We start from the raw sequence: 12,650 nt of genomic DNA, 5'->3' as shown, positions 1-12,650 counted from the left end.
CCCCTTCTCCTCCTGCCCCCAATCCCTCCCAGCATCAGAGTCTTTTCCAATGAGTCAGCTCTTCCCATGAGGTGGCCAAAGTACTGGAGTTTCAGCTTTAGCATCATTCCTTCCAAAGAACACCCAGGGCTGATCTCCTTCAGAATGGACTGGTTGGATCTCCTTGCAGTCCAAGGGACTCTCAAGAGTCTTCTCCAACACCACAGTTCAAAAGCATCAATTCTTCGGCGCTCAGCCTTCTTCACAGTCCAACTCTCACACCCATGCTTGACCACAGGAAAAACCATAGCCTTGACTAGACGAACCTCTGTTGGCAAAGTAATGTCTCTGCTTTTGAATATGCTATCTAGGTTGGTCATAACTTTCCTTCCAAGGAGTAAGCGTCTTTTAATTTCATGGCTGCACTCACCATCTGTAGTGACTTTGGAGCCCAGAAAAATAGTCTGACACTGTTTCCACTGTTTCCCCATCTATTTCTCATGAAGTGGTGGGACTGGAATCCATGATCTTCGTTTTCTGAATGTTGAGCTTTAAGCCAACTTTTTCACTCTCCATTTTCACTTTCATCAAGAGGCTTTTGAGTTCCTCTTCACTTTCTGCCATAAGGGTGGTGTCATCTGCATATCTGAGGTTATTGATATTTCTCCCGGCAATCTTGATTCCAGCTTGTGTTTCTTCCAGTCCAGTGTTTCTCATGATGTACTCTGCATATAATTTAAATAAACAGGGTGACAATATACAGCCTTGACGAACTCCTTTTCCTATTTGGAACCAATCTGTTGTTCCATGTCCAGTTCTAACTGTTGCTTCCTGACCTGCATACAAATTTCTCAAGAGGCAGATCAGGTGGTCTGGTATTCCCATCTCTTTCAGAATTTTCCACAGTTTATTGTGATCCACACAGTCAAAGGCTTTGGCATAGTCAATAAAGCAGAAATCGATGCTTTTCTGGAACTCTCTTGCTTTTTCCATGATCCAGCGGATGTTGGCAATTTGATCTCTGGTTCCTCTGCCTTTTCTAAAACCAGCTTGAACATCTGGAAGTTCACGGTTCACATATTGCTGAAGCCTGGCTTGGAGAATTTTGAGCATTACTTTCCTAGCATGTGAGATGAGTGCAATTGTGCAGTAGTTTGAGCATTCTTTGGCATTGCCTTTCTTTGGGATTGGAATGAAACCTGACCTTTTCCAGTCCTGTGGTCACTGCTGAGCTTTCCAAATGTGCTGGCATATTGAGTGCAGCACTTTCACAGCATCATCTTTCAGGATTTGGAATGGCTCAACTGGAATTCCATCACCTCCATTAGCTTTGTTCGTAGTGATGCTTTCTAAGGCCCACTTGACTTCACATTCCAGGATGTCTGGCTCTAGGTGAGTGATCACACCATCATGATTATCTGGGTTGTGAAGATCTTTTTTGTACAGTTGTTCTGTGTATTCTTGCCATCTCTTCTTAATATTTTCTGCTTCTCTTAGGTCCATAGCATTTCTGTCCTTTATTGAGGCCATCTTTGCATGAAATGATCCTTTGGTATCTCTGATTTTCTTGAAGAAATCCCTAGTCTTTCCCATTCTGTTGTTTTCCTCTATTTCTTTGCATTGATCACTGAAGAAGGCTTTCTTATCTCTTCTTGCTATTCTTTGGAACTCTGCATTCAGATGTTTATATCTTTCCTTTTCTCCTTTGCTTTTCGCTTCTCTTCTTTTCATAGCTATTTGTAAGGCCTCCCCATACATATATATAATATATATTACATATATACATATATATAAATAATGTGTATATATATATTATATATATCTATACATATATATTATATATGTATATATGTGTGTATATGTATATATGTATATATATTATATATGTATGTATATACCTTGAAGACTCCTTTACTCTCTACTCTCATATAAAATATATTCAAGACACACCAAATACAATCATGAGAAATGCTGGGCTGGAAGAAGCACAAGCTGGAATCAAGATTTCCAGAAGAAATATCAATAACCTCAGATATGCAGATGACACCACCCTTATGGCAGAAAGAGAAGAGGAACTAAAGAGCCTCTTGATGAAAGTGAAAGAGGAGAGTGAAAAGGTTGGCTTAAAATTCAACATTCAGAAAACTAAGATCATGGCATCTAGTCCCATCACTTCATGGGAAATAGATGAGGAAACAGTGGAAACAGTGTCAGACTTTATTTTTCTGGGCTCCAAAATCACTGCAGATGGTGACTGCAGCTTTGAAATTAAAAGACACTTACTCCTTGGAAGAAAAGTTATGACCAACCTAGACAACATATTGAAAAGCAGAGACATTACTTTGCCAACAAAGGTCTGTCTAGTCAAGGCTATGGTTTTTCCAGTGGACATGTATGGATATGAGAGTTGGACTGTGAAGAAAGCTGAGCTTCGAAGAATTGATGCTTTTGAACTGTGGTGTTGGAGAAGACGCTTGAGAGTCCCTTGGACTGCAAGGAGATCCAACCAGTCCATTTTAAAGGAGATCGGTCCTGGGTGTTTTTGGTATGTATTCTTTTTTTTTTTTTAATTTTATTTTATTTTTAAACTTTACATAATTGTATTAGTTTTGCCAAATATCAAAATGAATCCACCACAGCTATACATGTGTTCCCCATCCTGAACCCTCATCCCTCCTCCCTCCCCATACCATCCCTCTGGGTCGTCCCAGTGCACTAGCCCCAAGCATCCAGTATCGTGCATCAAACCTGGACTGGCAACTCGTTTCTTACCTGATATTTTACATGTTTCAATGTCATTCTCCCAAATCTTCCCACCCTCTCCCTCTCCCACAGAGTCCATAAGACTGTTCTATACATCAGTGTCTCTTTTGCTGTCTCGTACACCGGGTTATTGTTACCATCTTTCTAAATTCCATATATATGCGTTAGTATACTGTATTTATGTTTTTCCTTCTGGCTTACTTCACTCTGTATAATAGGCTCCAGTTTCATCCACCTCATTAGAACTGATTCAAATGTATTCTTTTTAATGGCTGAGTAATACTCCATTGTGTATATGTACCAAAGCTTTCTTATCCATTCATCTGCTGATGGACATCTAGGTTGCTTCCATGTCCTGGCTGTTATAAACAGTGCTGTGATGAACATTGGGGTACATGTGTCTCTTTCCCTTCTGGTTTCCTCAGTGTGTATGCCCAGCAGTGGGATTGCTGGATCATAAGGCAGTTCTATTTCCAGTTTTTTAAGGAATCTCCACACTGTTCTCCATAGTGGCTGTACTAGTTTGCATTCCCACCAACAGTGTAAGAGGGTTCCCTTTTCTCCACACCCTCTCCAGCATTTATTATTTGTAGACTTTTGGATCGCAGCCATTCTGACTGGTGTGAAATGGTACCTCATAGTGGTTTTGATTTGCATTTCTCTGATAATGAATGATGTTGAGCATCTTTTCATGTGTTTGTTAGCCATCTGTATGTCTTCTTTGGAGAAATGTCTATTTAGTTCTTTGGCCCATTTTTTGATTGGGTCATTTATTTTTCTGGAGTTGAGCTGTAGGAGTTGCTTGTATATTTTTGAGATTAGTTGTTTGTCAGTTGCTTCATTTGCTATTATTTTCTCCCATTCTGAAGGCTGTCTTTTCACCTTGCTAATAGTTTCCTTTGGAATGATTCTGAAGCTGAAATTCCAGTACTTTGGCCACCTCATTCAAAGAGTTGACTCACTGGAAAAGACTCTGATGCAGGGAGGGATTGGGGTCAGGAGGAGAAGGGGACGACAGAGGATGAGATGTTTGGATGGCGTCACTGACTCGATGGACATGAGCTTGAGTGAACTCTGGGAGTTGGTGATGGACAGGGAGGCCTGGCATGCTGCAATTCTTGGGGTCGCAAAGAGTCGGACATGACTGAGTGACTGAACTGAACTCAAACTCATGTCTATTGAGTCAGTGATGCCATCCAACCATATCATCCTCTGTGATCCCCTTCTCCTCTCACCTTTGATCTTTCCCAGCATCAGGGTCTTATTTTAAATGACTCAGTTCTTCACATCAGCTGGCATCAGCTTACTTTGTTGTATTGTCTTAATTTCTTAAAGCTTTTAATTGATGATACAGAGAAAGGCTAAGGTTTGGGTTTTTGCAGTCAGTACAAAGCAAATCATGATAAAGAAGGCATGCTTATATTGAATAAAGACAGAAAAAGAGTCACTCGAACTCTTATATTTGGTCATTCAGTGTCTATGTCAATGGCTGTTCTACTTTTCAAATGAATTTCAGCCTTTCATATGAGGTAAGTTAGCTGAAAAAAATTCTTCCATTATGTTGCAGAGAGATGCTGAAAATTAAATTCTTTAGTTTTTTGAAAGATCAAAGTCCCACAAGACTTCTAAGCCAAAAGCATCTTGTTAATGTTGATGAATCAAAAACTGAGAACTAATTAAGAAGTCATTTTTAATTTATAAAAAAGATATTTTCAGAATTTGATGACTATTTAAATATAGCAATTAGAGAGATGAATGGATACGAAAGGTGTGGTACATATACACAATGGAGTATTACTCAGCCATTAAAAAGAATACATTTGAATCAGTTCTAATGAGGTGGATGAAACTGGAGCCTATTATACAGAGTGAAGTAAGCCAGAAGGAAAAACATAAATACAGTATACTAACGCATATATATGGAATTTAGAAAGATGGTAACAATAACCCGGTGTACGAGACAGCAAAAGAGACACTGATGTATAGAACAGTCTTATGGACTCTGAGGGAGAGGGAGAGGGTGGGAAGATTTGGGAGAATGACATTGAAACATGTAAAATATCATGTAAGAAACGAGTTGCCAGTCCAGGTTTGATGCACGATACTGGATGCTTGGGGCTAGTGCACTGGGACGACCCAGAGGGATGGTATGGGGAGGGAGGAGGGATGAGGGTTCAGGATGGGGAACACATGTATAGCTGTGGTGGATTCATTTTGATATTTGGCAAAACTAATACAATTATGTAAAGTTTAAAAATAAAATAAAATTTAAAAAAAAAACAAAAAAATAAAAAAATAAATATAGCAATTAAAGCTTTATTTATGAGTATATGTGTGCAAACTAATATATTTTTAGGATTAGAGAAATGCACATTATGTGACATAAAATGATGAATGTAGGACTATGCACCTTTTCATTTATTAACCAGTTCATTTATTCAGCATGTATCATATGTTAATTCAAAATTGCTGTTAATTGTTGTTACATCCTTATGATATTAGGGTAGACATGAAGAATTTTCAAGTGAATGGGATCAACTCTCTGCCACTGTAGATCATTCAGTCTAATAGAAGATTAAGACAAGTAAGCACAGTGAAAAAATAGAGTATGAAAAATACTAAGATATGAGGAGAATGGAATGATATAGAGGCACAAAACAGGGCACATAGCCCAGACTTGGATAGATCAAAGATTTCCTAGAAGAGATTTCTAAGTTGAGACCTAGAGTGTGGCAAGCAGCTCCATGCTGAAATAATCCCATGCATTTGGAATATTTAAGCTGATTAGTATGGTAAACAATTGCAAAAAGCTAAGTACAGCTCTAAAAAAAAAAAAAAAAGAGCAAGAACTTTATGAGGCTGTGATAAGAATGCAGAGATTTTTGTGAATTCAGTTCTGGATTTTCTTTTTGATTACCAGAGGACACAACTGGACCATAGAACCAGGGCAACTTGGTGTCCCTATTAGCAGCCATACCAAGTATGGAGAAGAAAAATTTTAAGGAAAACTTTACCCCAATAGTTTTTGCAGAGTAATAGAATAAGGAGTTTAGGTATGAGGCTGTGATATAAACCAGAACACAGACACTTGCTTCATTCTGCCTAGTTAGTGAGAAATGCAGGTTAAAGAATGAGTAGATGTATTCCATAGGCTTTGAATCATTGTGTATTTGTTTTCATTTATCTATAAGCAATTTTTATTTCCTCTTTAATTTCTTCAGTGATCCACTGGTTGTTTAGTAGCACATTGATGTGCCTGGCTTTGTTACTGTTATTTGCAGTTTTCTTTCTTGTGATTTATTTTTAACCTCATAGTGCTGTGGCTGGAAAAGATGTTTGACATGATTTCTTATTTTATTGGCAATGGCACCCCACTCCAGTACTCTTGCCTGGAAAATCCCATGGATGGAGGAGCCTGGTAGGCTGCAGTCCATGGGGTCGCTAGGAGTCGGACACGACTGAGCGACTTCACTTTCACTTTTCAGTTTCACGCACTGGAGAAAGAAATGGCAACCCACTCCAGTGATCTTGCCTGGAGAATCCCAGGGACAGGGGAGCCTGGTGGGCTGCCATCTATGGGGCCGCACAGAGTCGGATACAACTGAAGTGACTTAGCATAGCATAGCATAGCATAGCATAAGTCTACTGAGGCTTGCTTTGTGGCCCATCATGTGATCTGTCCTGGAGAATGTTCCATGTACACTTGAAAACAATGTACATTCTGCTGCTTTCAGATAGAATATTCTATAAATATAAGTTAAGTCCATCTGGACTAAGGTATCATTTAAGGTCTGTCTCATTATTGATTTTCTGTCAGGATGATCTGTCCATTGATGTAAGTGGGTGTTAGATTCCCCTATATGACAAATCCACAGCTAACATTATACTCAAGGGTGAAAAGCTGAAAGCATTTCCTCAAGGAACAAGACTAGGATGTCATCTCTCACAACTTATTCAACACAATTTTGGAAGTCCTAGCCACAGTGATCAGAGAAGAAAAACAAACTAAAAGGAATCCAAATTGGAAACGAAGAATAAAGCTCTCACTGATAGCAGTTGATACGGTACTATACACAGAAAAACCTAAAGACACTATCAGAAAACTGTTAGAGCTCATTAATGAATTTGTTAAACTGAAGGATACAAAATTAATAAAATCAATGGAGAAATCTGTTGTATAGCTATAAATTAACAGTAAAAGTTTAGAAAGAGAAATTAAGGAAACAATCCCACTCACAATCACATCCAAAAGAATAAAATGCTGAGGAATATACCTACCTAAGGAGGAATAGACCTGTACTCCGAAAACTTTAAGACACTAAGAAACTGATGATCTAAGAAATTGTAATCAAAGATGACACAAAGAAATGGAACAAATATAGTGTTTTCAGATTGGAAAAATCAATATTGTCAGAATGAATATATTACCCAACAGTATCAATGTAATCTACAGTATCAATGAAATATTTATCAAATTACCAATGGTAGTTTTCACAGAAGTAGAAGAAAAAAATAACAATTTGTATGGGAATATTAAAGCCCTCCAATAGTCAACGCAGTCTTGAGAAAGAAAAACGGAGACAGTCCCTGGCTTCAGACTATACTAAAAAGCTACGGTAATCAAAACGGCATCATACTGGCACAAAAACAGACATGTAGATTGATGGAACAGGATGGAAAGAGGATAAATAAATACATACACCTGGGGTCGATCAGTCTATGACAAAGGAGGCCAGACTATACAATTAAGAAAAGACAGTGTCTTCAAAAAACAGTCCTGGGAAAACTGGACCGCTACATGTAAAAGAATGAAATTAGAACATTTTCTACACAATACACAAAAATAAACTCAAAATGGATTAAAGACCTGAATGTAAAGTTGGACACTATAAATCTCCTAAAGGAAAACATAGGCAGAATACTTTTTGACATAAATCACATCATTTTGGATCCATCTCCTAGAGTAATGAAAACAAAAATCAAAGTAAGGAAATGAAATCTGATTAAACTTAAAAGCTTTTGTTCAGCAAAGAAAACCATAAACAAAACAAAAAGACAACCTACATAATCAGAGAACACATTTGTAAACAATGCAAACGACAAGGGATTTATCCCCAAAATATAAAAACAGCTTATACAGCTCAATTAAAAAAAAAAAAAAGCCCAATCAAAATTGGGCAAGAGATCTAAACAGACATTTCTCCAAAGAAGACATATAAATGACCAAAGGAACATGAAAAAGTCCTCAATATTGTTAATCATTACAGAAATGAAAATCAAACATACAATGAGTATCACTTCACACCAGTCTGAATGTCCATCATTAAAAAAACCTACAAATTATTCATTCTGGACAGTATGTGGAGAAAAAGGAACCCTCTTATATGATTGATAGAAATGTAAATTGGAACAACCACTATGAAGAAAAGTATGGAGGCTCCTTAAAAAACTAAAAATAGAGTAAGGTTTGATCCTGCAATACCATTCCTAGGCATATATCCATAGAAACTTTAATTCAAAAATATTCATGCACCCCAGTATTCATTGCAACACTATTTACAATATCTAAAACATGGACATAACCTAAATGTCCATCAACAGAGGAATCGATTAAAAAAAGATGTGGCTTATATTTACAATGAAATATTATTCAGCTAAAACAAAGAATGAAATAAGCCATTTGCAGCATCATGGAAGGACTTAGAGATTATCATACTAAGTGAAATAAACTAGAAAAAGACAGATAAATGATATCACTTATGGCAACCCACTCCGGTACTCTTCCCTGGAAGATCCCATGGATGGGAGAGCATGGTAGGCTGCAGTCCATGGGGTCGCTGGGAGTCAGACACGACTGAATGACTTCACTTTCACTTTCCACTTTCATGCATTGGAGAAGGAAATGGCAACCCGCTCCAGTGTTCTTGCCTGGAGAATCCCATGGACGGAGAAGCCTGGTGGGCTGCAGTCCATGGGGTCGCACAGAGTCCGACATGACTGAAGCAATGCAGCAACAAGCAACAATGTATGAAATCTAAAAAAATGATACAAATGAACTTGTATGCAAAGCAGAAATAGATCACAGTCATAGAAAATAAATATATGGTTCCAAAAGAGAAACAAATGAGGGGGAAATAAATTAGGAGTGTGGGATTAATATACACATAGTACTATATATAAAATAGATGACCAACAAGTACATAGTATATAGCACAGGGAAATATACTCAATATTTTGTAATAATCTATAAGGGACAAGTAGAACGTATTAGTCACTCAGTCATGCCTTACTCTTTGGGATCCCATGAACTGTAGCCTGCCAGGCTCCTCTGTCCATGGAATCTTCCAGGCAAGAATATTGGAGTGGGTTGCCATTTCCTTCTCCAGGGGGTCTTTCCAACAAAGGGATTGAACCTGGGTCTCCTGCATTGCAGGCAGATTCTTTACTATCTGAGCCATCAGGGAAAATAATCTGAAAGAATGTACTTTGTTGTATATACAAAACTAAGACAAAATTGTATATTAACTATAATTCACTAAAAAAAAAAAGTGAGCAGAGACATGCTTAGCTGCCCTCCCAGGATCCAGTCACTTTTTCCTTTCACTATTATGTATAAACCAATATGATTTAGGTATCATACATCCCACCCACCCTATGAATGCGGAAACCAATCCTTTCCCTCTAAAGAAGAATTAACTCACGGGGATTGACTAATCACTATATCAACTTACTACCAGTGATCAGTTCAGGAATGAGCTTGTGATGTAATTTTAGTCAATGTAGTGTGAAAAGAAAAACATCTGCTTCATTGACTATGGTAAAGCCTTTGACTGTGAGGAATCACAACAAACTGTGGAAAACTCTTAAAGAGACGGGAAGACTGGAACATCTTACCTGTCTCATGAGAAATGAGTATGCAGGTCAAGAGGCAACAGTTAGAACTGGATGAGGAACAATGCACTGGTTCCAAATTGGGAAAGGAGTACATCAGCATGTATACTGTCACCCTTCTTATTGAACTTATATGCAGAGTACCTCATGCAAAATGCTGGGCTGAACGAATCACAAGCTGTAATCAAGATTGACAGGTGAAATATCAACAACCTTAGATATACAGATGATACCACTCTAATCACAGAGGTGAAGAGGAACTAAAGAACCTCTTCATGAGGGTGAAAGAGGAGAGGGGAAAAGCTGGCTTAAAACACCATTCAAAAACCTCAGATTGACTGGTTTAATTTCCTTGCCATCCAAGAGACTCTCAAGTCTTATCCAGCACCAGCACAGAGATCAGACCAGTCAATCCTAAAGGAAATCAACCCTGAATATTCATTGGAAGGATTGAGGCTCAAACTAAAGCTCTGATACTTTGGCCACCTGATGCAAAGAGCTGACTCATTGGAAAGACCTTGATGCTGGGAAAGATTGAGGACAGAAGGAGAAGGCGGGGTGGGGGGCTGGTCAGAGGATGAGATGGTTAGACAGCATCAGTGATTCAAAGGACATGAGACTGAGCAAACTCTGGGAGACAGTGAAGGAAAGGGAAGCCTGGTGTGCTACAGTTCATGGATTGCAAACGGTCGCACATGGCTTAGAGACTGAACAACAATAAAGAGAGCTTTTCAAAAGATGACCTAAAACTGGCATGTATGCAAGACAAAATCTGAACATGAAGGGCCATCTCAAGTACTACCAAGAAGATAAATCCAATTACCAAAGTATTGGAAGTCCTTACTCTACTGCAGTCACACTCACTTAAAGTATTATTTATGAATTGCTTTATGGTTTGAAAAATGTTTTCACATATATTTTATCATTTACATTCACAGAGCTTTGTGAGGGAGATATATTTCTTTTACAAATAAAAAAATTAATGTCTCATGGTTAAAAAAAATAAAACTCCTAAGATCATGGCATCTGGTTCTATTATTTCATGGCAAATGGAAAGGGAAAAAGTGGACAGAAAGGGAAAAAGTGACAGATTTTATTTTCTTGGGCTCCAACATCACTGCAGATGGTGTGTAGCCATGAAATTAAAAGCCTTTAATTTTTAGCTTGCTCCTTGGAACAAAAGCTATGACAAACTTAGCATATTAAAAAAGCAGAGATATTATTTTGCCAATAAAGGTCCACATAGTCAAAGCTATGGTTTTTCCAACAGTCATGTACGGATGTGAGAGTTGGACCATAAAGATGGCTGAGTGCTGAAGAATTGATGCTTTTAAACTGTGGTGCTGGAGAAAACTCTTGAGAGTCCATTTGATGGAAAGGAGATCAAACCAATCAATCTTAAAGGAAATTAATACTGAATATTCATTGGAAGGACTGATGCTGAAGCTGAAGCTCCAATACTTTGGCCACCTAATGTGAAGAGCCGACCATTGGAAAAGACCCTGATTCTGTGAAAGATTGAAGGCGAGAGAAGAAGGGGGTGGCAGAAGATGAAATGATTAGATAGCATCACTGACTCAATGGACATGGTTTTGAGCAAAACCCATGAGATAGTATAGGACAGAGGAGGCTGGCATGCTATAGTTCATGGGGCCATAAAGAGCTAGACATGACTTAGTTACTGAATGACAACAACAACATTGTAAGAAGAGGATGTTTGTTCTTCTGAATGAGCTCTCATCATCAATCGTTGTTCTGATTTGAATGATGTTATGTCTAACTATCTGCAACCAACATACTATAAGCCTATGGTGATGTAGTCACACTGTGAGTGAGGGGTCATAGTGTAGTGTTGCACTGTTCAATACAGTGGCCACTAGGTCTATGAATTTACTTAAATTTAAATTACTGAAAATTAAGTAAAGCTGAAAATTCATTTCCTAAATTCCAGTAGAAATTTTTACATGCTAAATAGCCACATGTGGCTATGGGTTACCATCATATTATGCTAATATATTAATAGAACATTTCTGCTATTACAGAATGTTCCATTGGACAGTGCTGGCCTAGAGAATCATAAAGAAACAGCACTGGAAACATTAGATTAAATCAACCCTGAAGCTTGCCCTACCTCTGGACTTCCAGATGTGTGAACCAATAAGTGCCATTGTCATTTAAACCAATTTGAGCTCAGCTTTCAATTCCTTCCAGATGAAAGAGTCCTAACTGATTAGACAGTTAAGCTGTTTAAAAATTAAAAATTTAGATTTTTTTACACCAAACTAGAACTGTGATTCTCTCCAATGACAGCTCCTATCATTTTGTCTGATACTTTAGTAAGTACTAAAAGTTTGGTCAATTAATAAAGGAATGATTAAATAAACTGCAAAGCTCTTTCTACTTAATAGGGTAAACATTTTTCTCCCAAAAACTGTTTTTGGCTTCTTGTTTTACCATGATTAATTTAACTTATTTGGACCATTGAAAATAAAATAAATGTTCAAATTTTCTGTTAATCAAAAGTCTTACTGAAAGAACCAAAAAATAATTCTTTGATTTTACAAGACAAAGACAGTTTATCTTCAAAGCTGTATAACCTCATATGGTTTAAAATCAGAGGTAACTGTCAACCCTCTTGCACACCATCCCTTCCTATTTGTCATTTTTAGGTGCTGGATGGGACTCATTAAAGGGTGATGTGACAATAGGGGGCAATTATATTTTTGTCATGAAGCAATCACGACTCTCAGAAAAGCTCAGGCACCCATCTGTGGCTTTTGCCTAAGGGGGGCAGTTTTCTTTTGATAATCTCACCTATTGGACTGTCATGTTCCACTGCTCAATTAATTTAGCCCAGTAGATGGTTCAATAAAAATGTTCCCTCTATTCAGGCGATTTGATGATTGTCTCTGCCCTTTCAGACCAAACAAAATGAAATTGTGGGCCTGAGTTCCTGCTGCTGCAAACAAAAGCTCTCAGAGGCCTGGCTGCCCTGTGTCCTTCCTGTGACTCTGACT

This window comes from Bos mutus, chromosome 7 (assembly GCF_027580195.1).
Source record: "Bos mutus isolate GX-2022 chromosome 7, NWIPB_WYAK_1.1, whole genome shotgun sequence".
In the NCBI taxonomy this organism is placed as follows: domain Eukaryota; kingdom Metazoa; phylum Chordata; class Mammalia; order Artiodactyla; family Bovidae; genus Bos; species Bos mutus.
This window is presented reverse-complemented; position numbering follows the sequence as displayed.